The following is a 20837-nucleotide window of genomic DNA, read 5'->3' as shown; positions in this document are numbered from 1 at the left end:
AAATCCTTTTTTTTTTTTTTTTTGTTCTTTTTTTTCCGGAGCTGGGGACCGAACCCAGGGCCTTGCGCTTCCTAGGCAAGCGCTCTACCACTGGCTAAATCCCCAACCCCCGAAATCCTTATTTTTTAAGCTAGCCACATGCCTCTATTTTGCCTGTGGGATTTCCAGAATTATCCTAAAGAAGACTATACTACAAAGTCATTGTGCCATGACCACAAGAAGAAATTCAGACTGACCTACATGACCCTCAGTGCCCGATGAGCGGCAGGGTCGACGGACAAGCAGAAAGCATGAGGTCTGCCAAAACCACAATGCACGGGACTAGCCTGGCCTGGAACTCACTACATGGTGCAACTGTCATGATTCCTCTGGGAGAAAAAGTTAACAGCATTACCCACCCCAGGGCACATGATTCCAAGATGCCCACTGAGAAATGCCCAAGCTCATTACTCAGCACCTGGGTCACTCACTATCTGACCCCAACCTTAACGTTCTCACACCGCACACACAGACCCCAAATATAGTGAGGCTCTAGCAACACTGCTCTCCTACCCACAGCTTTTCCCCAGCCCCTCTCTGGACCTACCGACATCCTGTCCTGCTTCCAGCAACCGCTTCAAACCAGCCTGCCTTCCTTCAGAATAATTGAGCCTCTGGTATCTATTACCTTGGATTATAGACAGTCTGTAAAATGCTTACCTGCCCAATACACCACTTATGTAAATCAGTGTCAGGTTTTCTGCCATTTTATCTCCAGGATAACCATCACAGTCACTAAAACTATTCAATAAGAATTTTAGTTGAATTGTCCAAAGAAGTGACCTAGAATAACTAAAATACCAGGCATACTAAGAACTGTCATGTAATATTTCAGTTGTCACTAGGATGCCACCCATAAAAAGGAATGCAGTATTAGCTTGTATATCATCTGTTTTGCCCAGACTGGAATACGTAACAATTCTATGGAATATACAGAAACCCTGCAAAATAAATTTTATTTATAGTAATATACTTACTATTCAACCAGGCTTGCATTTTTCTCTAAAACATAAAAATCACTGAGCGCACACACACATACACATACACAAAAGAAAGGAAAGAAAGAAGGAAGGAGGGAGGGAGGGAAAGAGGAAAGGAAGGAAAGAAGGAAGGAAAAAAATAAAGAAAATGTAAGGACCAGTGAGATAGCTCAGTCCTGAGGACCTGAGTTCTATCCCCTGGACCCGAATGATGGGAGAAGAGAGCTGACTCCCATACGTTCCCAGAACGTTCCAAGAACAGTTGTCCATGGATTACATGTGTTCATGCATGCACACAAACTCACACACACGTGCGCGCGCGCACACACACACACACACACACACACACACACACACACAAACTAATAAATGTAAAAATGATTTTTTTTAAGCTGCTAACTATACAAGAAGCATTGGGAGAGACTAAACCTCTGGGAGAAAATTTGAAGAAATCAAGACTGTCAACCATGTTCTATTTCAAATTCCCTCTTCTACAAAGTGGTAATGCTTCTAAACTCCAAACGGATTTCAGTACAGTCAAGAGAAATAGTTTAGGGCTGGACAGATGGCTCAGCAGTTAGAGCACTGCCTGCTCTACCAGAGGTCTCAAATTCAATTTCCAACAACCACATTGTGGCTCACAACCATCTGTCCTGGGGTCTGATGCCCCCTTCTAGCATCCAGGAATACTTACAGATAGAGCACTCATTTACATAAAATAAACAAATCTTTTAAAAATATACATTTTATTTTTCATGTATTTCATTTACTTGAGACAGGCTCTCATATGCCATAACTGAGGCTAGCCAAGAACTCTTTGAGTAGCACAGGATCGTGCAGCAATCTTCCTGTCTCAGCCTCCTGATCACAGGCATAAGCAACATCAGGGCAGGACCACAAAAAAAACCTTTGAATATATAAAAGAAACATGAAGGACCGCCTACGATCTATTTTGGCAATGATTTGTTTTTATTCATGAGCTAAAACTGAGATCCTTTTTTCCACCCATCACTGACTTTTTCCCTAGCTCGTTTTTCAAAATTGCTAGCACCTCTGGAGATAACCTTGTTTCGGTAATTCCAAATTATTTCCTAAAGAGCTTGAGTGTCCTCCTAAACCATTTAACACCTCTCCTAATGAAGAGAAACACACCCACACTGAGAAGCAAGCAAAGCACACTAAGGAGATCTCGGGCTGGCAAGATGGCTGCCTGAAGGTCTGACAGCACTGACTCCATGTAAATGTGGAGAGGGAAACAAAGGCAAAGTTGTCCTCTGACCTCCACTCAGCACAGCATGAGCGCGCGCGCAGGCGCACAACACACACACACACACACACACACACACACACACACACAGAGTTTTGTTTTGTTTTTAAAGAATGAATTCTAGCAAAGATGATTGTTTTTTCTGATGGGGTCTGTACCCCAGGATAACCTGGAACTTACTACGTCACCCAGGCTACCTCCAAATTCTAGCTCTTCTTGCCTTAGGCTCATGAGAGCTGGGATTACTCGGGTGTACTAACCTACCTCGATGATATTTTTATCATCAGACGAACTTTTCCGGCTGGCTATGGTGGTCCACACCAGCAGACAATTGCTGAAGAGAACATGGCAGCAAGATCATAGGATCGAGGCCAACCCGAGATTTCTCACTGAACCCTTTTCTATAATATTATCTAATATTTCTGCATTTTACTGTTATAAAACTGCTTCTTTTGTATTTTCTCCTTTCAGATTATCCATATAGATAGGCAAATGAATTAGTTCAAAGTAACTGAGCTTCTTAAAGAGCAAATCAAAATGAAAAGGGCCAACTTCCTAATTAAACAAGAATGCTGTCAGGAGCTGTGGATCGCACCATTATTCCTAGCACTCAGGAGGCGGGGGCAGGCAGATCTCTGAGTTGCAGGCCAGTTTGGTCCACACAGAATTCCAGGCCAGCCACAGTGGCACAGTAAGTGACTCTATCTCAGAAACAAGCAAGGGCAGCGCACTGGAGGGAGGCGGGAGTGACTGCTCAGTGGTTAAGAGCGATGAGTGCTCTCCCAGAGGATCCAGGCTCTATTCTCAGCACCCACATGGTGGCACACATCTGGCAGTTAACTCCATTTCTAAGGGATCCAATGCCCTCTTCTGGCTTCTGTGAGCACTATATGAACATGGTGCAGACATGCAGGCAGGCAAAACACCTCCTCACACAAAACAAAAATAAGTAAGCATTTAATTAAAAGGGAATAGTGCATTGGGCTGGATGTGGTGGTGCACACCTCTAATGCCAGCACTTGAGAGGCAAAGACAGGCAGATCTGTGAATTTAGAGCCAGCCTAGTTTACATAGTGAAGGATACATGGAAAGACCCTGTCAGAAAGAGAGAAAGAGAGAAACAAGGGAGGGGAAGGGGGAAGGGAGAAGGGAGAAGGGAGAAGGGAGAAGGGGGAAGGGGGAAGGGGGAAGGGGGAAAGGGAGAGGAGAGGAGGGGAGGGGAGGGGAGGGGAGGGGAGGGGGGGGAGGGGAGGGGAGGGGAGGGGAGGGGAGAGGAGAGGAGAGGAGAGGAGAGGAGAGGAGGGGAGGGGAGGGGAGAGGAGAGGAGAGGAGGAGAGCTGCAGAATGGAAGCAGTGTTTCTTCGGTCTGGCAAAGGTGCCATGGAAACTGGAAATGCTCACAGTGGAGAGGCAGTGGTTGGGTGAAGCTTACATGGGAACTGTATTCTACATCTGCACCTCCTCTGTAAGTCTGAAACTACTCCAAATGTTTATTAAAAGTAAAAATGGGACGCTCTGGGTGGTACTGTTGTAGTTTCTTTCAATTCATCTATCCTTTATAATTTTCAACAAGGAACAAGTTTTATTGTGGCAAAAATAAAAGGGCTTAGAGTCTCGGGAGACTTAGCCCAAGACACAAAGCTGAAGCAACTAGAAATTCTGCAGTAGCTTCTCCTTCCCTTCCCGCTGGGCACTCCTGCCCCCTGTACCCTACTGCTTGGGTTCTTTCTCACTTTTCCTTAGTAAGTCTGAGACCAGGGCTGCAGTGGTGGCTCAGTGGTTAAGAGAACTTAAAAAAGGCCTGGGTTCAGTCTCTAGAACCCTCATGGTGGCTCAAAACCTCCTACAACTCCAGGTCCAGGGGATCTAACGCCCTCTTCTGATCTCAGTGGGCACCAGGTACACACGTGGTACACAGATAGACATGCAGCCAAAACACTCAGACACATAAATGTAACAGTCTCCTAGAAGAGCAGGAACCAAACCATGCTACTTTCCTACAAACACGAAGTCTGAGGTCATGGAGTCACTTCCAGAGTGTGGCTTACTGTAGGTGCCGAGGAAGGAAAGATGGCTAGAGCAGAAGAGCCGGGCACTCAAGCGCTCCTCTCCCCACATTTCTACATTCACAAAGCCATCATCCTCTCCACACCGTCTCACTACCAGCTCTGCAAGCACACTGGGGTAAGGACCTTCTGCATTTTTAGGATGAAGCAGAGAAGCAAATGCTCCATGGAGCCTATCTCCATGTCTACTTCTTCAGACTCCCAACCACACCTGACTTCAGACACGGGGCCCACTGTACCGCCTTCCCTCCCACACCTACCAGTCACCACCTCTCACCCATCAGTCTCCAAAACTTCCTACATCCACCACTTTTCAAAACCACCAACTTGATCCAAGCCCTCATGGCCCTCCATTTACCTGCCATGAATCCAACTAGTCTCTTATGCCCTCGCCCCTTCTTCCAGTACATCCCCTCACACAATCCCGACCAAGGACAGCATCACTTTCCACTTGGCTCTGTTACTATCCCAGGATGCATGTAATTAGGTTATGCATCTCAAGCCACCTATTCCCACTCTACCCAGGCTCCTTCCATACCCTCTTCTTTCTGTTGCTCTTCATCTGCATATGATCTACATACCACCCTTCAGGCTGGATGTTCGCAGATATGCCAAGAAGGCTGCACCAAGTCCTCAAGCACCTCACCGGATGCTGCGCTGGGATCCCCACCTCACTCTCATCCGTTCTTTCATTCCTTAGTGCCTCTTACCAAGAGGGTTAGTTCCTTCCAGCGGGACGCAAAGGGTAGGCTGGGGCACAGGCAAGCTTGCATGGTAAGTTAGGGATGTCTACCACACTGTTCTCCTCAGTCACAAGGGGCATCAGAAGCCCTAACTAATCAACCTCGAGTCCTCTGCTTCACCCCCGTGCTTGCCTCCAGGATGGCTGAAGCCTGTGTCACATGTGGCCGGAAGTGCTTGCTAGGCTGAATCTTGGAATCCCTGACCATCGCCTTTAAGCACAATCCCCAATTCCTCTCACGCAGTCAGACGACACCCTCATTACAAGCGTGTTCACTGAGCTTGGCCTGGCTATCCTCTAACAATTATCTAGAAGCTGGTTATACTTGCCTTCCCCTGCAAAGCCACATCAACTTTGATTGTGTAACAATGCAACAGAAAAGGACAAAGATGACTCAAATAGGTAAACACGACAGTAAAGGTCAATGAGCTCCAAGAGCCATTTTATACTACTGAACCAGAAACGAATGTTTACAGGACGATGGACTCCTACCAACCTGAGAGTGCAACTGCAAAGTCTGCATTTGCTAACCATATAAACTGGCAAGACACCCTGGGTGCTACTGCAAAATGATATACATCGAAAGCTATAAAACACTCATTAATATAAGTATCTTTAAACATAATAGCATACTCCAGAATTTATCCTAGAGATGTGCTCTCAGATAAAGGCATGCACCACCATACTCAACTTAAAATTTGAAATTTGTAACATGAAATGTTCACCAACATCCAGTAAGTTTTTAAAGCATCAAATTATTGCATATCATAATTTAAAATGCGAACATTTTGAAATGGAATGTCAAAAAGAAAAACAACTATTTATGGGTAATAAACCCAAACACTAAACAGTTTCAACACTAAGAAAGTTCCAGGGGCTGGAAAGATGGCTCAGAAGTTCAGAACATGCTCTGCTCTGCAGAACACCAGAGTTCTGTTCCCAGCAGATAGCTGACCAAGACCTCAAGACCTGTCACTCCAGCTGAAGAGGATCTATCTCACACACACACACACACACACACACACACACACACACACACACACTATGAATGTAAAAGAAAAGGAAAGCTCAATACACCCAGGAAGCAAGGGCCTGGAATGAGAGCTGAGCAGCCACAAGAAGGAACGGGGCGAGCATCCCTCTGCTGTGCGCTCACCCAGAGCTTGTATGCACTCCCGGGAAAGATGGCTGACCAGAGTTACCTCCACCTCGGTTTTCCATTTTTTTCTTTTGAAACAGGGTCAATCCTCCTGTCTCAGCCCCTCTAGTTTCAGCTTTTATTAGTTTGTGAAGCAGTATCTTAGGATGGCTTGAGATTCCTTATAGTTCAAGAGCTTTCAGCTAGTAACTCTCTAGTCTTCCCAAGTCCCAAGATTACAGGCAGGACCCTCTCTGCCCGTCTCCATCTTAGTTCTTCTTTTTTTTCTTAAGTTGTTTTGTTTTGTTTTTTAGTTTTTTAGTTTTTTGAAATAGGTTTTTGTGTGTGTGTGTGTGTGTGTGTGTGTGTGTGTGTGTGTGTGTGTGTGTGTTGACTTGGCAGTCGCTTTGTAAACCAGGCTGGCCTCAAATTCACAGAGATCCACCTGCCACTGGCTCTGAGTGCTGGGACTAAATAATATGCCACCACCACCTGGCCATTTTAGTTTTTCAATGGCCAATAATTCACGTGACATAGACTTCCAACCATCTGCACAGCAGACAAATCACACTAACTGCACACATACTCAAGACAACTGTGTGTTAATGCCACATGCTACTGTAAACTTCACAAGTATACACGCTGTGTTCATGTCTCCAGGAGTCACAGGAACAATTTCTGACTCAGCAGTGGACTGTTGCAGGTAAAAGACAGACACGTGAACACATGGAAGAACCAAGGGCCAGGAAGCCTGAGGATAGTTAAACAGACAGAAAAACCAGGTGTGGCAGCACGCTCTGGTAATCCTAATAAAACTCAGGAGAGGCAGAGGGGAGGAGCCTAAGTTAAAGACAGTCTGGGCTTCACTGCAAAAGTCTCTCTTAAAACAAAACTAAAAGTAAAGAATGTTCATTTGAACAAAGTACAAAAGATAAAAACTCAAGTTTATACCTAACAGAAGTGTACGCCTAACAGAAGACTACTGTTGAAAAGACATGGAAAGTAAGTTTAGAGCCCGCTGACAGAGCATGCGTCCTGTGAGCTCACAGTCCAAGGGCATCCAGAGCCAGAATCAAACTCCCTAGTGCAAGTGGCCTCCTGGAGAACTCAGAGCTAGAGACACAGTTACGGTAAAGCCTGTGACGCGCAGGCCGAGGCTTATGTTTAATCCCCAGCACTGCAAAAGAAAAAAGGGAACAAAACAGTGATACAAAGAGATACAGAAATATAAATTTGGGTTTTCTGAGATTGAGTTTTATATAGCCTAGACAGACCTAGAACTTGCTAAACAGTGGAAGGTAGCCTTGAACTCCCATTCTCCAACCTCAATCTCCTGATTGCTGAGACTAAGATTTTTACCAGGGTCTGGGGAGATGACTCAGCAGTTAAGAGCACTGATTGCTCTTCCAGAGGTCCTGAGTTCAATTCCCAGCAACCACATGGTGGCTTACAACCATCTGTAATGGGATCTGATGCCCTCTTTTGGCCTGCTGGCATACATGCAGATAGAGCACTCATGTACATTAAATACATAAGTACATACAAACATACATACATACAGCGCCGAGTAAAAGCAGTATAACATGTAGGAAGAAAGTCCCACCTTTTGTTTCTACTGGTATATTCTCAGTATCTAAATCCTCCAAACTGAGCATGTACAAATACACACTATGCATTTTATACAAGTTTGTATATGTATGGGTGTATATGCACACAGTCATGACCCAACGTAAAGAGAAAGCAATTCAATATTTGGCCTTCAGAACACAGGGTGGTTAGCACTTAAGAATGTTGACATAGAAGCTGGCAGATCTCTCCAGTTCCAATCACATGAGACAAAACTGAGCCTCTAGGACATTACTCACTCAGAATAAAAGTACGAGAAGAACCTCCCTCCTTGCTGTTGCCACACTACATTGACAGAGCGTGGCAGACAGTTCCTTGAGAGCTGGCTCTGTCCAATCTGTTCTGGTCATCTGTCTGACCAAGCTGCTCATCATTCCACCTTGTCCCATGTCATCCTTCTAGCCAGACATTCTTATCAAGATGAAGATTCCAAACACGGCCAAGGTACAATGACCCATAGGTATGAAAATGTCACCATGAAACTGGTCATTTTGCATATTAACAATTAACAAACGGAATGATGACATGAAGTCTCTCCCGAGCCCTTCTTCAGGCACTGCTGAGGTTTTTCTCCTCGGTAACACTCTCCTAAGCCAGCTCTACTCACCTGCAGTTCACTGCACTGCGTATCACCCAAATCGCCCATCAGAGCTCTTTATAATTTCTGAAAGAGAGAAAACAGCCTTTAAACACCACAGACTGCCAGCTGGGCTGGCACATGCCTGTAACCCCAGCACTATAATTTAAGGCCCCATTTGATCCGGGCCATACAGCACTACCCTGTCTCCAAAACAAAGTCACAAGAACAAATTAGCAATTGCCATGTCATTGAAGAGTGTCTGTACCCTAGTCACAGCATTTGGTAACTCAGTCAGATGTAGTCATGGACCAAATGGCCTGACACAAGACTACAGAGATAAGGCTTTCACACTACTACTGAGCCACATAACCTGGGGTGAGGCAGTTTCTCCAGGACTACACTTCCTCATCTGGGCAATAGGAAAGTTGGGAGTAGAGTACTGGCCTGGCATTCATAAGGTCCTGAGTTCAGTTCCTGGAACTAGAGTAGAGACACATGTCAGGAACCCCAGTACTCAAGAAAGTGAGGCAGGGGGATCAAAGGTTCAGGGGTAGGGATAGAGAGATGACTCAGCATGTAATGTTCCTGCAGAGGATTCGGGCTCCCAACACACATGGTGGCTCACACCACCTGTAACTCCACCTCTAGGGGATCCAGAGCCCTCTTCTGTCTCCAAGAGCATCAGACATGCATGTAGTACACATACAGATAAAACATACATACAGATAAAACATTCATATACATAAAATAAAATCTAAAACACTTTTATTAAAAAAAAACTGTTCTCTGGGCAGTGGTAGCACATGCCTTTAATTTCAGCCCTCAGGAGGCAGAGGAAGGCAGACCTCTGTAAGTTTGAGGCCAGCCTAGTCTAAAAGACAAGTTTTAGGATAGGCAGGACCACACAGAGAAGTTCTGTCTCAAAAAAAAAAAAAAAAAGTTCAAGGTTTTCCTCAGCTACAGTTCAAAGCCAGCTTGGACTACATGAAATTCTGTCTCAAAATAAGGAAGGAAAGAAAAAGGAAATGAGAAAGTAAAACTAACCAGAGATAAAAGAGCACCTTAGTTAGACCTCAGCAGAAGCAGAGGCAGGCAGTTTTCTGTGAGTTCAAAGCCAGCCTGGTCTACAAAGTGAGTTCCAGGACAGCCAGAGACACACAGAGAAACCCTGTCTCAAAGCACACACAATAAATAATTAAACAAAACAGAAAATAAAAGATGAACAAACAAAACTTTCCCCAGCCTGACCCTATGCTAAATGTCTAAGACTAATAGCACAGTTCCACAGTAGCTTGTCACCAATGCTTCTCATCACCACAGAGCAGAACAGGCATCCAGTGTCTATTTCAAACCTATGCCTGCTAAACTTCTCACTCCACTTCCACTCTTGCCTTACACTTTAGGATCAGAGGCCTTCCAAAAACTAAATGACACATATAATTTGTCTGTGTAAAAGCCACACGTGTACAGTTATCCATGGAAGCCAAAAGAGCTGGAGTTATAGGCAGCTGTAAGCCACTCAATGTGGGTGCTGGGTAGCAAACTCAGGTCCTCTAGAAGAGAAACAAATATTCTTAACCACTGAGCCAACTAGCTCTCCAGGCCCTTTTTTATTTATTTTTATATATATATATATATATATATATATATATATATATATACACACACACACATATATATATACACACATACACATATATATAAATATACACACACATATACATACATATATACATACATACATATATATTTATATACATAAACACACTCAAGTGTTGCTCAATTTAACTTACCATACGCATGCATGATTTTTTAAACTGTATTATTTATAAATTCACCTGACAGGCTGTGTTTACAAAAACACTTCCACCATAAGCTGTATTTCCACAAACCAGAGTAAAAAGTGAAAAGGTCAATTCAGACGTGATAAGACAACGAAAGTATGGCACGGAGATAAACTCACAGTCATTCACACTTCAGAGCAGAGTCAGTACAAGAGCCAGTGAGGACAGGAGCGAGGCTGCCCAAGCCTGACAGCCTGAGTCAGTCTGCAGATCCCACGGAAAGGTGGAACCAGAGAGCCAACTCCACAAAGCTGTCTTTTGACCTCTGCACATACACATGCATACACACACTGAAACTCTAGATACACACACACACACACACATATATGATGAATCGTGTTTTTTATTCAAAAGCAAGACAAATTTCTGTCTCACCAGACTTTCTGATCTTAGAGAAATGAACCCAGTATGTTTACAAGTGTGAACAAGTTGATAAGACTTTGATTTAAATTGGAAACTTCCCATTTATTTCAGGTAACTGGAAGCATAACAAATACTTGACACGAATATAACCTAAGTATTTACATATATGCATGTATATATTAAACAACATGAATGTAACATATATGCAGGTAGTCTTCATGCTGTGTCAGTGGTAGTCTTAAAAAGAATACTGAATATCAGACTGTGGATTTACAAAGTCTTCGCTCAGCCACCCCTGCAGTGGCAGGAGCAGCGCATTGTGCTGCTGCGAGCGCACACTCCAGAAGCTATCCTGACACCCCCACACACTGAAGGGACCAGTAAGCTGAGGTGGCTACCCTCTACGTTACCCCTCTCTTCTAGAAAACACCTCAAAATATGACTTAGCAACCCAATTACATTTGCAAGCATGATTACCTAAGTTTATGAAAATAAACAACCCTAAGAATCTTATTTCTCACACTGGGCCTGCATTTGGATTTGAGTGACAGACAATTACGGGCTGATTTGCATTCAGTGTTAATGTCAAGCCTACCTAAACAGAGAACACAAGTGCATTTATAAGATTTAGTCAACTTCCCTGAGGATCCCTGTGCACTAGTCTCAGCTTTTCATGAAAACACTAGTTTTTATTTTATGTGTGGAGTATATGTATGTCTGTGTATCACATATGTATGTGCCTAGTGCCCAGAGGTCAGAAGAGGGTGTTGGGTCCCCTGGAACAGATGATACTAAGTGACTGTGTAGATGCTGCAACCTGAATCCAGGTCCTGTGCAAGAGCTTTTAACCACTGAGCCATCTCGCCAGCGCATGGGCTGCAGACCTTAGAGCTTCTCAAGGCCCTCCGCAAGCAGGAATGGCTTCTCCTGTTTAGCATTGTTCCCCAATCCACTGAAAACTGGACGGTCTGGATATATATGCAGACTTTAAAGACAATGACTGAATTCATTTAAGCTATCTGAAGATGAAATTTCTAACAATGGCAAAAGGTAATAGAGAGGTACCAGACTGTACTAATGGACTCTTCTACAACACAACCTTTCCTAAAAATAGTGCCCGAGCTTATCAGTCAAAAGACAGCCAGGAAAGTCATGTCTTCACTCAGCTCAAAGACAGTCTTTACTCTACAGGAGCCTTCGACGCTGTGGTATTTCCCATTTTAGAATACTTCACGTAACATGCTGCCTGGTGGCCAACCAGCAGCTTGACTTGGAAGAGAACAATAATACTTGTGTGCATGTGTGGAAACTGTAAAAGAATGTCTGGACACACGTCAGGCTGAGGAACAGTAGCCCCGCAAGATTACCTACTCTGTAAATACTCAACTTTTAAAGTACAAGTGAACACTTCTGGGGCAAAAAACAGATCCATGGCTCCTAGCCACAGAACTACCTATTTGTTTCGAACAAAACAAGAGGGGAGTTCACACTGGGAGGTCCGAGGCAAGAATATGCCTCCATTGGGGTTGGGGATTTAGCTCAGTGGTAGAGCGCTTGCCTAGGAAGCGCAAGGCCCTGGGTTCGGTCCCCAGCTCCGGAAAAAAAAAAAAAGAATATGCCTCCATCCACACACTGAAAACAAATTTAAAACTCTATATTTGCTCTGCCAAAAATTAAAATTAAAATAGGCACTGCTGAGTTTCAGCACAAGTGGAAGTGCTATGTGCTAGAAGACTCCTGATCTCTGTCCACCTTGCTTTCCCAAGTTCCCACCCCCCTTATTGTATTTTAAGGGCAAAGTGACAACTATATGCTTGAAACTTGAGGGGCTGGGGAGTACAACTGATTCTGAAAAGATGTACTAGATACGAAAAGTTGGTGAGGATTTTAAAACCTAAATGTCCAAATGTGTTGGGGGGTGGGGTTAAATAAATCTACAATAAGCCAACTGACCATAATAATTACTTACACTTCTCTAAAGCAGCCACAGTGAGGTATTGTTAGGTTGGGAAAATGGTTGAAAACTGTTAACAAGCTTCTCTCTCCCTGGTCACAGTACGAACTGTTCACTAATATACAAATGTCCTTTAAACCAAGGCATTACACCAGGTATAACTTTAATTCCAGCATTCGGGAGTTCAAGGCCAGCCTTGCCTACTTAGCCAGCCAAAGCTACAATAGTGATACCATTTCTTTCTCTCTGTGTGTCTCTCTGTCTCTGTCTCTCTCTGTCTCTGTCTCTCTCTGTCTCTCTCTGTCTCTCTCTCTCACACACACACACACACACACACACACACAAATCACAGTATTACATGGGGTAAATCAAACAATAATCCGAATTTACACACCATATATAATCAGAAGTGATGTCCCCTAAGCAACAGAGAATTTAACACTTTCGTTTTTTTGTTCTAAAGTACTACCAGACATTTACTATTCAGCCTTCTAGAAAACAGAAGGGGCTGAAGGTGTGGCTCAGTGGTTCTGCACTTTCCTAGGATGTGTGAGGTCATTAGGCCTTATACGTACCAGCACAATGAAACAAAAAAAAAAAAAACAAAAAAACAAAAAAAAAAAACCTAAGAAAAATAAAAATGGAAGCGTTTGCTTGCTGAAAAATATCACTCCCAATGATAAAGGATACACTCCCGTAAGTATCCCACAAACTATGGGTGTGCAGACTTCATCTACCCAACTTCTTAAGCCAGTGTGGGGCAGGCAACGGACGTGCAAACAGATCAAATCCAATTAAGGTTACACCAGGAAATGTGAAGAGGCAAACTATAATTACTCCTGGAAAAGACACTGATCAAGGATAGCCTCAAATAACATTTGGCGCGACATAAGCTTCCCTCTGTAGGAATAAGTTGGAGCCACTAAAAAGGATGGTAGGTCTTTCCTAAATCTAGCCTTGCCCGTATCCCAACTGGCTAGGGCTGATCTACTTGGAAAGGGGCTTCAGCCTGACCCCCTGGGTTGGTTACAAGAAAGAGGGGGAACAACAGGGCATAGTTTTGAACTTCAGTCTCACCTTGTACATCTCACCGGCTCTGTAGTTCATTAGTGATCAATTACTTCATCCAATTCCTGGGGCAAACAGAAAAGTGGAAAATGGCTATGCAACACCAGTTGAAGCTGCTACCAGAAGCAAACATTTTATAGCCCTTTAGCAAAAGAACATAGAGACTTCAAGTGGAAAAAGTTATTAAAAAAAAAAAAAAGGTACAGTATGAAGCTCTGGAGGGGAAAAAAATTTGCCTCCTTTACCTAAAATTGAAAATATTTTCTTTCAGCAACAGACTAGAAAATAGTCTTCAACTTTTAACATAATAAACTCATCTATTCTGCATTGATTAGTCTTGCTTTCAAAAATAAAAGGAGGGAGGAAAAATCAAGGAGGGGGGTAAGCTATTCATATGAGTGAAGAAAGAGCAAAATCAAAATCAAGAAGAAACTAGGCCAGATAACGTCTCCCTCTTCCCCCGGCTGCTCCCGGAATTCACTATCTCTGGAGTTACACTTTTGATTACATTAATGGCTTGCCTAAAAAAGTGTAACTTTGCAAGAAGGAAAGGATGCCAATTTCGGAGTTCAACAAAAAAACTTACAAGGTTCCCAACCCAAAAGCAATCTGAAGACTCTGGCTTTAAGCCCTGTCTGAGAGGACCCTCGGCAAAGGCCAGGGGGCAGAAGACTCAACTCGTTTTGGGGGAGAAAAATCAGTTCCTAGTTAGGGCTGAGTGTCCGAGCCCTTGAGGATGAGAGAGAGAGAGAGAGAGAGAGAGAGAGAGAGAGAGAGAGAGAGAGAGAGAGAGAGAAAGGGCCCTTTTGAGACACCTCCAGGAAGAGATAGTGCATTTGTTTGTGTAGATGTGTTCACGGGCCACGCACGTCCCAGAGGGGGGCGGGGAGAGGGGGACCACAGTGAATCTCCGGCAGAGCCCTCTGCTGGGGAAGGACGCCCCCTGACCCACTTTTCCTGCTGTCCCCTTCCTTGGGGTCGCCGACCCACCCCGGATGGAAGTGCTAACCCGGAGGGCTGCACCGCGCGCGGCGTGGGAGGGCGCCCGCTCCCCACCCTAAGCCGCGACCCTGGGGCTCGGGGCTTGCGGGGACCCCGGGTCGGCCCGTGCCGGAGCAGCCTCGCGCGGGCTCCCAGGTTCCCCCGAGCCTCGGGCATGTGCAAGGACCTCCGGGCCACCGCCTGGGTCCCTGGCGCCTCAGCCCCCCAGCGGAGGGAAAAGGAGATTGAGGAGGGGAAGAAGCAGTAAACAGCTCCAGCGTCCGGGCCTCGCCTCTGAGAGAGCCCCGCTCCCCAGGCCCAGCCGCGGGCCGTCGGGACCCCCCGCTGTTCCCGGGGCCGCGCTGTCCCGGACCCTGAGCACCCGAGGAGAGTCCAGGCCTCTCCCCGGATGGCTCTGGAGGCTCCTAAAGCGACCCGGGCAGCGGAGAACGGGGAAGTCAGGACTTACCTGTCATTACTTTCTACGCCATCTTGGATCCACTTGTCAACGTCCCCACAAAGCATTATGGGTAAGAAAGAGCCTTTAAAGTGACTCCCCCCCTCGGCCCCCGACTCCCGCCTCCCGCCGCCGGCGCCGCCCCCTCCGGCCGCACCTCCCTCCGGAAAGTTGGCCCCAGAGGCCCGCCCGGCCCCCTTCAGCGCCAGCGGGACTTCTCAAGGAACACCCCCACACACACACCCAGTTTTCCAACTGTGCCTTTGGGGTGCTCTCTCTTCTCCCCTTGCCCCTATCTTCCCTATTTCCTACGCGAGCTGCAGTCTGCTCCGCCACGATCCTGCCTTAGGTGCCAGATACCCTAGTCCTGCATTCAATCAACGCGGAGTGTCCCGGACGCGGGTGGTGTGCGAGCCGGCTAGCGGATGCATAGATGTATGCAGGGATGCATGAGCGCATGCATGCGCACGCCTGCGAGCGGTCCCCCAGCTCCAGGTCCTTGCTAACGCTCGCGCTTCCCGCCCCGGGGCATCCGCCACGCATGTCGCACCCGCGCGCAGGGACAGTGTTGGTATCCTTAGAAGCCACTCTGGGCCCCTAGGATCCCAGGAACTTAGGAAACGCCGAGTCAACCGGCCCGCAAAGCACAATTGAGGTCTGGGGAGGTTAAGCTAAGTGCAACTTTTACCCCCAGTTTACTCAGCCTCGCACGGTCCCCTCCTCTCGGCGGGTAACGTGATCCTCGACCCTCTAGGTCGGAGGACCCCTCCCCTAGGAATGTGGCATTGGGCTCCGTAGGACTCAACCCGGTTAGAGTCCAAATTGTGGACTGTGACTTCCCCATGCAGGTAACTCAGGGGAACCTGGCTGCAGGGTCCGGGTGGGGCATGGATGCGCGCCTGAGCCAGGAGGGGGTCCCCCCCCAGGCGGGTTGGGGGGCAGTGCCTACCGCGTTCCAACTGTCCTGTTCCCACAAGGCGGCGACCCCAGGCGGCCGGACAAGGTAGAGGGCGGGCGCCACGCTGGCTCCGGGCAGAGAGAGGAGGGGGATGTCCAGAGTGGCTTGGAGGCGACCAGGACGCAGGAAGTAGGAGGCGACCGTGCGCCGGCAACGGACCTTTGCGAGCATCCCGCGGGCATCTGCTTTCTGGTTGCAAGACAAGCCCCGCGCTTTCCCCGCCCTTCCCGTTTGCTTCAGGCGAGCGGCACCTAGCTCAGGTGACCACCCGCTTTGCTCCCTGAAGTACCAGCTTCTTGCAGCCCTTGTCCTGTCAGATATGTAGGTCTGTTCATTAACTCCCCACCCCCACCCTGTACGCTGTCTTCCTCCAGTGTCAGCATTTGCTGAGTTTGAGAACCTCTAGATGCTCGCCTCCCCGGAGCAAGATTTGTGTCCAAAAGAAAATGCTCTGAGACTTCCGGGTAGAGGCTGTGTTTAGCTTTGGAGAGGGTTTAATCCCAATAAATAAATAAATAAATAAATAAATAAATAAATAAATAAATAAATCTATCTATCTCCAACACGCCAAAGGTTGCGAACAAAATACTGTTAAGTGGCTCTCTAAATTCAAAGATACTGTGGGCAACAGGCATTATCACGTAAGCACTCTCTTTTCGGTGCAAGGGGAGAGTCTTAGATCTGCCTTGTTTGGGCACCTCTGGATCCCACCAGAGGTATTTGGGGGCTACAGGAGTGATTGTTAACAACCTCTGCCCGTAGGGAGCCAAAAGCTCCACCATTCCATTGTCTCAGCCCGGAGAGACCAGTGAGGTGTGGACTCGTTAAACGATTGGCCCCGGGTCACTCTTGAAGGAGGGAGCAGGTGAGTCATTCCAGCAGACTAGGAAGAGGCAACCAAGGGAGGAACCTCCCCTGAGTCACCGATTTACCAGCTCCTGAGAAGCTCCAATTGGGCTGGAGACTGGAGCCAAGAGCTCTGGACACCTCTAGGGTAGTCAAAGTGTCCCCTCCCTGTCCCTTTGCTCTCCTCCCTGCCAAGGAAGGTTCCCACGTCCTGTCTCCAGGGTACCCTAGTTGCTCCCCCTCCAGTTCCTGCCCTTCTTTAGCCACTAGGATGCACTAATATAATGATTGGCAACTTCAAGTGGGCGATCTGAGCTTCCTTGTAAGTAAGTAATCAACCGAAGCACACGGGCTGTGCCTGCCAAGCTGCCTCTTTGGTAGGTAGTCTTTCTTTGCTTTAGAAAAGCTTCGGCCCAAAGACAGGCTCCATTTATGTCACTGCCTCTAGTTCTGGCAGGTTCTTGTCCCAGATGCCACCGTTACCTGTGCTGAGAGACCCTCCTAACTCCCCGCTCTGGGCCTGCCCTTACACCCTGATGTCTATCTGACCAACTCAGATAGACATTCGTATTTCACATTTGTAAAATACAAATCAGGCCGTGTGACACCCCCCCTTATGTCTTCACGTCACAATTGAGACGGGCCTAAGTTCCCAGCCGTGGCCTACAAGCTCAATATGAGATTGCCCTGCCTTCCCTCCCTCCATGATGAGTCCCATGTGGCCTCCCTCTTCCCGACATCACCATCCCAAGTTCCTCCCCTGAGAAAAATATTTCCCTCCATCTGTCAGTCATCATCTCATCATCCAGGTCTCTCTCTGTCCATGTCACTCCTCCAAAAGGACCTTTGCCGTCCCCTGAAACGAGACAAGCCACTCCGTTCTACCATTATTAGAAACCATCCATTTGTTTATTCGTCTGACCCCACTCCCATAGATGCTTAGCAAATGTTTGCTGGCGAACTTTTTGTTTTTGTTTTTGTTTTTGTTTGTTTGTTTTTTTTTTTTTTTTGGTTCTTTTTTTGGAGCTGGGGACCGAACCCAGGGCCTTGCGCTTGCTAGGCAAGTGCTCTACCACTGAGCTAAATCCCCAACCCCGCTGGGGAACTTTTTATCAGCGCATGTCGGTAAGGAGACAGTGATGGTGCCTGAAGCGGACTGACCATCTTCTCAGATTGCTCTGATCACGTTCAGCTAGGGGCAACTCAGCTGCTGTTAACTTGACTCTGTTCTGCTTCTGAGCTGATTGACACTGGCAACCCTGGTTCTCTCTTCCTTCCCTGTGTTCTCTTCTCCCTCATCACCCACGGCCCCGCCTTCTTAATTTGAAGATTGGCAGGACTCATTCTCTAGGCCTCTCTCCTTCAGGTATATTGTCTATTCACCTCTTTCCTGGATTTAAATGTTCACGCCAGAAAGGGATTCCTGAGCGTTTTCTAACACTCTCCTGCTTCCTCCTGAGTGTGAGAGTCTATGCATCATCAACTTCCTGGTATCTCTCCTAGACACTTCAAACCCAATGTTCTTATAATAGGCAGGCTAGAAGCTTGCTATGTGGCCACTAATAACACTGACTCCTGATCTTCCTGCCTCTGCTTCCCAAGTCGTGAGATTACAAGTATATACCACCAGGCTCCCTGACTACAATTCAGCCTTGCTTTGTTTTCTCGTTCTTTGGCTTGATTTGTATGTGCAATATGTGTGTGTATGTATATCAATATATACATATGGTGAGGCCAGAAGAAGGTATCAGCTGTCATCCTCTCTCGGGGACCCTAAAGCTCTCGGTTTCAGTTAGACTGGCTGGAAAGGAAGCTTCCGGAATCTGCACATGTCTGCTGTCCAATGGTTATGGGCACACCCCTCTTTTCCCAGCTTTTTCTGTGTGCATGCTGGCAATGTGAACTCAGGTCTCCATGTTTGTACAGCAAATGTTCTTACCCGCCGCCATCCTGTGAGAGACGGCTTGTGAGAGACAGTTCCACCTTACAGGGTGGGTCCTCAGGATCCATCTCAGGTCATCAGGCTTGGTAACAGGGACCTTTCTTTACCCACTGAGCCATCTTGCCTGCCCTCTTTGTGTTTTTGTTGAGCTGGCCCAAAACTCTCAATCTTCCTGCCTCACCTCCCCCACTGCCCCATTACACCCAGCTCTTCAGCCTCCATTTTTTTGAGAATCTACACAGCTTAGGGCTTTGTTTCCAGTAGTTTAGATTCTCCATTCACTTCTGACGGCCATTCCCATTTTGCTGTAACAACTCTAAGGGGTTACTGCTGTCTCTCTGTCTTATTTTAAGTTGCAGGAGTCTTACGCATAAGCCATATTTCTTCCCCTGTTTTGTTTAACAAGGCCTTTTCACCTAACAAAATGGGCATTTGCCTTTACCTGCAGTGGAAGATAACCTCTTATTGCCCGAAAGGGGTTTCTAGAAAAATTCTGCAAATAAGAGACTGAGATGGCTTAGCAGTTAAAGCAAGCATGAAGAATGGGATTCAGATTCCCAGAAACTTAGATAATGCCCATTAGGAACGGTGGCCTCAGAAGGTGGACACAGGACGGGTATGAAGAAATTAGGAAGCCAGACGTGGTGGAGTGCTTATAACAGCACTTAAGAAGCAGAGACGGGCGGATGTCCGTGAGTTCAAGACCGTAGTCTACACAGTGAGTTACAGGTCACCCAGAGCTACCTAGGGAGACCCAGTCTCAAACAAACAAGCAAAAAAGAAATGAAAAGAAATAATGGCAAGGCATGATGGAAGGTAAGACAAATTCTCTTGCATCTAGGAGTTTTAAGTCAGTCTCAACAGAATAACCAAACCCTAACTTAAAAAGTAAAAGAAATAGATAATAATGATTGGAAGAATAAATAAATAAAATGTCTGTGATTGAAACATTTGATAACAGTGGGTGTCGATGAGGAAAGGTTGGCCACTAGTGAAGTAAACGTGTTTCAAGGCCCTCCTTACATCATCTGGAGATAAGGTTCAAACATCGGCTAGTGTTAGGGATAAAGCAAGCGCGTTGGAAATCACACGAAGAACAGTGAAAGTAAGGGATAGCCAAGCCAATTGCAGGAAGACAATTTGAATAAGAATATTCAGTTCGAAAAATGGCAAAATTAAAAGTATGCAAAAAAGAAGAGACTGTCAGGACTCCAAGATGACTCATTGGTTAGAGGCACTTGCAGCCCAACCATGTAAGTTTTCCCCCAGGACCCATGTAAAGATGGGAGGAGAGCGCCACCTTCAAAACACGTCCTCTGACCTGCATGAATGTCACGATGTGCTCTACACACACACACACACACACACACACACACACACCATAAACAAAATAAAATTCAATTAAAAAAAATAAAGACCGTTGTTTCTATCGATGCCTAATACATGCATATATGCAGATAAACACACATGCGTGTGTGTCTGTGTGTGTGTCTGTGTGTGTGTGTCTGTGTGTGTGTCTGTGTGTGTGTGTGTGTGTGTGTGTGTGTGTGTGTGTATAATTTGGATGTTTAGAAACCTTTGCTGTCAACTTAAACAGGGGAAAATCCTGCCCTGTTGAGTTGGTGTTGTGCAAAAATGAGTAGCCACATGGGTAAGATTTAATTGTCCTCGTTCGTACAGGAATAACACTATATTAAATAGGTAAAGTCTTATTTGTGTGGGTTTGACTGCAGAAACTAGGAAAGTATTCTCTAAATAATGGGGGGAAATTAGCTTTAAAAATAACAGGTTAGCCAGGCACTGGCGGCTCACATCCCAACACTCGGGTAGCTGAGGCAGGCGGATCTCTATAAATTCCAAGACAGACTAGTCTACAGAGAGAGTTCCAGGCCAGCCAAGGCTTCACAGAGACCCTGTTTCAAACACACACACACACACACACACACACACACACACACACACACACACACACGCAAAGAAAAGCAA

The 20837-nt window shown here is 46.2% G+C and overlaps 1 protein-coding gene across 15 annotated transcripts in view; it reads right to left on the bottom strand.

Annotated features, from left to right (window-relative positions):
• Helz (helicase with zinc finger) overlaps positions 1 to 15166 on the bottom strand; it is a 145081-nt gene extending 129915 nt beyond the window's left edge. For 9 of the 15 annotated variants that reach the window (XR_015630449.1, XR_015630448.1, XM_087570853.1 and 6 more), the window contains exons 1-3: positions 15118 to 15166; positions 13677 to 13732; positions 8466 to 8522 (exon numbers count right to left, since the gene is read on the bottom strand). The gene's annotated coding sequence lies outside the window, so the exon portion shown is untranslated. The remainder of the gene's footprint in view (positions 1 to 8465; positions 8523 to 13676; positions 13733 to 15117) is intronic. The other 6 variants (NM_001439672.1, NM_001439674.1, XM_087570849.1 and 3 more) reach the window with 4 other exon arrangements.
• Positions 15167 to 20837: the final 5671 nt, after the last annotated feature.

This window comes from Rattus norvegicus, chromosome 10 (genome assembly GCF_021556685.1).
Source record: "Rattus norvegicus strain SHRSP/BbbUtx chromosome 10, alternate assembly SHRSP_T2T, whole genome shotgun sequence".
Classification (NCBI taxonomy): domain Eukaryota; kingdom Metazoa; phylum Chordata; class Mammalia; order Rodentia; family Muridae; genus Rattus; species Rattus norvegicus.
Note: the sequence above shows the minus strand (reverse complement) of the source record. Positions and strands in the feature narration are given on the sequence as shown.